Source organism: Dipodomys ordii, unplaced genomic scaffold, assembly GCF_000151885.1.
Source record: "Dipodomys ordii isolate 6190 unplaced genomic scaffold, Dord_2.0 Scaffold69, whole genome shotgun sequence".
NCBI lineage: Eukaryota > Metazoa > Chordata > Mammalia > Rodentia > Heteromyidae > Dipodomys > Dipodomys ordii.
In genome coordinates, this window is record NW_012267285.1 from 2,902,632 (window position 1) to 2,906,964 (window position 4,333).

The 4,333-nt window shown below is 45.3% G+C and overlaps 1 protein-coding gene across 5 annotated transcripts in view; it reads left to right on the forward strand.

Moving 5' to 3' along the window:
* Positions 1–4,333, forward strand: part of Erc1 (ELKS/RAB6-interacting/CAST family member 1) — a 116,462-nt gene that overhangs the window by 23,916 nt on the left and 88,213 nt on the right. The gene's annotated exons all lie outside the window — the stretch shown is intronic.

Here is a 4,333-nt window from a genome sequence, read left to right on the forward strand (position 1 = left end):
CACATGATTTATTCCTATGATGTTTTATCTAAGACTTTTAAAGGTTGAACTTTCACATTTGCACCTTTGATTTATTTATTTTATAAGCTAACTTTTGTTTGTCAATCATGGGGCTTGAACTCGGCCTGGCCACTGTCCCTGAGCTCTTCAGCTCAAGGCCAGTATTCTACCACTTGAACCACAGCGCCACTTCCAGTTTTCTGGCAGTTAACTGGAGATAAGAGTCTCATGGACTTTCCTGCCTGGGCTGGCTTTGAACCATGATCCTCAGATCTCAGCCTCCTGAGTAGCTAGGATGACAGGCGTGAGCTACCAGCCCGATCAATTCTTTTAATGATTTTTTTCTCTGTGTGTAGGATTCCTGATTTAAAAAAAAAATCCTTTTCCCCTGCATTTCTGATATGACAAAGTAAAAAACAATGAAGTAACAATTCAGATTTGGTGTAAATGTATGTATAATCATTACATGGCCAGATCTAGAATTAGTTGCTAGGAGATAAGCCAGCGTTTGAATGATATCGAATAGGCTGTGATGTTCACAATTTAGTATAGTTAACATGGCAGAGGGGGAAAAATAGCGTAGACTGTTTGGTTCAAATGTTGGTCCACCCACTTCAAGCTAGGTCTGGTGATAAACACCTATAACCCCAGCTACTTGGGATGCATAGGTTGGAGCTTCTTCTGGAGACTGGGTTTTTGCCACAGGCAAAAATTTGCCATACTATGTCGAATCAAAAAAAAGGACTGAGGATGCGGCTCAAGCGGTAGACCCTATGCATAGCGAGCAGAAGGCCAGGAGTTCAAACCCAGGTCTTGCCTTCACACACATGCACTGGTCACTTGTAGCCAGGCGTGGGATGCCGTGGAAGGAGGCGGGAGTTCAGGGCCGCTAGTGAAACCCTGCACAAAAGGGAGTAGGGGTGGTGTTATGGGAGGTGACTTCACACAGATTTTCTGAGTGTTCACCGTGAGGGTGGTTCGGGCCCCTCATGTGTTCTCAACCGAGGGCTCAGCATGTCAGAGGCATGGGTTCTAATCCCGAGCCCCACTGCCATAGGTGTGGGCTGACCAAAGCCAGCCACCACGATAACAGGTTAAAAAGACCTTCAGAGCTGTGTAACACTGCTTTCAATCCCATCTTCACCAAGCAGACTGAGGTTTTGGAACTTGGTGCCCGCAGGGGTCACTGTGGTTACGTACTGTGCCCTGATGACGCATACAGCATCTTATTTTGTTTTTTTTTTTTGTTTGTTCTGTTTTGCCAGTCCTGGGGCTTGAACTCAGGGCCTGGGCGCTGTCCCTGAGCTGCTTTTGCTCCAAAAAGCAAGCACTCTACCACTTGACCCACAGTGCCATGTCCGATTTTTCTGTGTATGTGGTACTGAGGAATCGAACCCAGGGCTTCACGCATGCTAGCCGAGCACTCTACCACTGAGCCACCTCCCGGTCCTTGTTTTTTTAAGCCGATACTGGGGCTTGAACTTCAGGCCTGGGTGCTGTCCCTTAGCTTCTTCAACCAAGGCTGGCACTCTACGACTTGAACCATACTTCTACTTACAGATTTTTGGGGGTTACTTGGAGATAAGAGTCTCACGATACTTTCCTGTCCAGGCTGGCTTTGATCCATGATTCTCAGATCTCAGCCTCCTGAGTAGCTAGGATGACAGGTCCGGCTGTTTTTGGGTAGCTCCTCTGCCATATCGTTTACCTATACCACATTGATATAATGAGAATATTAAGTATGAAGTACCAATGGTATTTAAAAAACAAAACTAAACTAAACTAACTGCAGAGGGGAGTGGTCCATTGCCCCCTCTGGGGTTTGCCGCTGTTGAGTGATTGCACGTGGCCACCGTTTCACAGCAGTGGCAGACATTGGTGTGTCTGTTTGACATTTTGATTTCAAAGATCCCATTATAGTCTTGCTCCAGATGCCGTGAGTTCCTCAGTGACAGGCCTAAGGCTTTGTTGGCTGTAAGGCGCTTTTATAGATGTCTGGTTATTGCCTCAGTGTGAGCATGCTCTGTCCCTGTGGGGCTGGTGTGTGGGCTGCAGGTTCCTTACAGCCCAGTTCCTGACGCTGTGTGAACCCCAGCCGTGACCACAGCTGATGGTGCTGAGTGCAGGAGGGGCTTTCAGAACAAGACATGTGTTCCATGTAGGTCAGTCCCAAGGAGAGGTGTCCTTTGTCATTGTATATGGGAATGGCCACCAGATTTCTGTGTTCCTCACGGGAGTATGCATTTAGTTTCCTGAATATTCCTACAATTGTAATTGACATTTTCTGACTGGAGTCTCTTTGTGAGGAGCCAACTTGGGAGTGTATAGAAGAGTGTTCTGATCTGGGGATGTAAGAAGATACTCATATCCTTTGTTTTGTAAGGACGATTATGCCATCTTCATATGCTGTATTGTCCCAGCGTTGCCAGTCCAGTCCATCTTTGTAGAGTCTTTGTTTTTTCTTCTTCTTCTTTTTCTTTTCCTCCTCCTCCTCCTCCTCTTCCTCTTCCTCCTCCTCTTCCTCTTCCTCCTCCTCCTCTTCCTCTTCCTCTTCCTCCTCTTCTTCCTCTTCCTTCTCCTTCTCCTTCTTCTCTTCTTCTTGTTCTTTTGGCCAGCCCTAGGGCTTGAAATAAGAGTCTGAACACTGTCCCTAAGCTTTTTTTTTTTTTTTTTGCCAGTCCAGGGGGTCTGAACTCTGGGCCTGGGCGCTGTCCCCCAGCTCTTCAGCTCAAGGCTAGTGCTCTACCACTTGAGCCACAGCACCACTTTGTTTTTTTCTGTTTATGTGGTACTGAGGAATCAACCCAGGGCTTCATAGGGCTTCATGCATGCTAGGCAAGCACTCTACCACTAAGCCACATTCCCAGCCCCATAGTTACTCTTAAGGAGACAGATTTGAAGGAAGCACACATGTGCACATACTAATGTCTTGGAAAGAACTCTACTAGCAATAACAGGAATTTACTAAGCTGTCATTAAAGACAGTTCCTTTCTTGTTTTATGGTGTGTATTGTAAGTCTCTAGAATGCACTGCTTACAAATAGCTGGGTAGTTACTTGTTCGAAACTATAGTGTAGAAGAAGGGCTGCCATTTGCTGAGCTCTTACACCCACCTGGGATTGTTGAAGGTAATGCTGTCTTTACCTTAGGGCAAGGACATCCAGGCTCTTAAGACATTAATTATTCCCCATGTCACCCAGAAGCGTTGGAGACCAGTGTTGTTGCGCAGCCTGTGCCGTTAGAAGCACGTGTACAATAGTAAGACCTGGTGTTCTCAGCCTCAGTCACCCAGCCTTAGTGATGCGTCTGGGATGAAGGTGGGTGCTGAGACAGGTAACGCGAAACAGTCGGACCCTTTGGCCCTTTGAACTCTTCTCTGGGTTGAGAGAGAATTGTTTTCTGGTGTTGGTGACAACCTTTCACATATCATTGACATACAATATTTTTTCACATATTTAAAGTATATAAGTTTTTGCATATGTGTGCATCTGTGAGAACTTCATCCTTGTGTCAGAAAAACCCATAATAAAACAAAGATTGGCTGGGGTGACTTAAGTAAGAATTACTATAAGTCTTTTTGCATCTTATATTGATAAAATTTTCTTAAATATACTTCTATGCTTCAGAAAGACTTGTTTTTTGTTTTTTCCTCCAGTCCTGGGTCTTGAACTCTCTCCCTGAGCCTAGCTGTTCAAGGCTAGTGCTCTATCACTTGAACCACAACACCACTTCCAGCTTTTTCTGTTTATGGGGTACTGAGGAACTGAACCCAGGGCTTCATGCATGCTAGGCAAGCACTGTACCACTAAGCCACATCCCCAGCTCCAGAAAGACTAATTAATTGAAGACTTCTGGTAGGTGCGGTATTGGTGTGTTCTCTGATTTGAATCACCTTAAATGGCACATTAAGTTCTCTGTGATATATTGTTTGTAACAACTGTTTTCACCCCTCCATTTATCTTTTTCTCGGACTGAGAATATCTGACTAGAATACAAAGAGTGACGCAAACACTGGACTGCATGGGTCAGTTATTTCTGGAATGAGAATAAATGGAATCGAGTGTTCTCTTGTTCCAAGAAAGTACATAATTCATTTGTTAGAAGTTTGGCCTCAGAGCTTTTAATATTATCAAAAGTAAGTGACTGTTACTCAGAAGGCTAAGATCTGAGGATTGTGGTTCGCAGCCAGCCAGGGCAGCAAAGTCCATGGGACTCTTTTTTTTTGGGTCCGGTCGTGGGGCTGTCCCTCAGCTCTTCAGCTCAAGGCTAGCGCTCTACCACTTGAGCCACAGTGCCACTTCCGGCTTTTTTCTTTTTGCTTATGTGGTGCTGA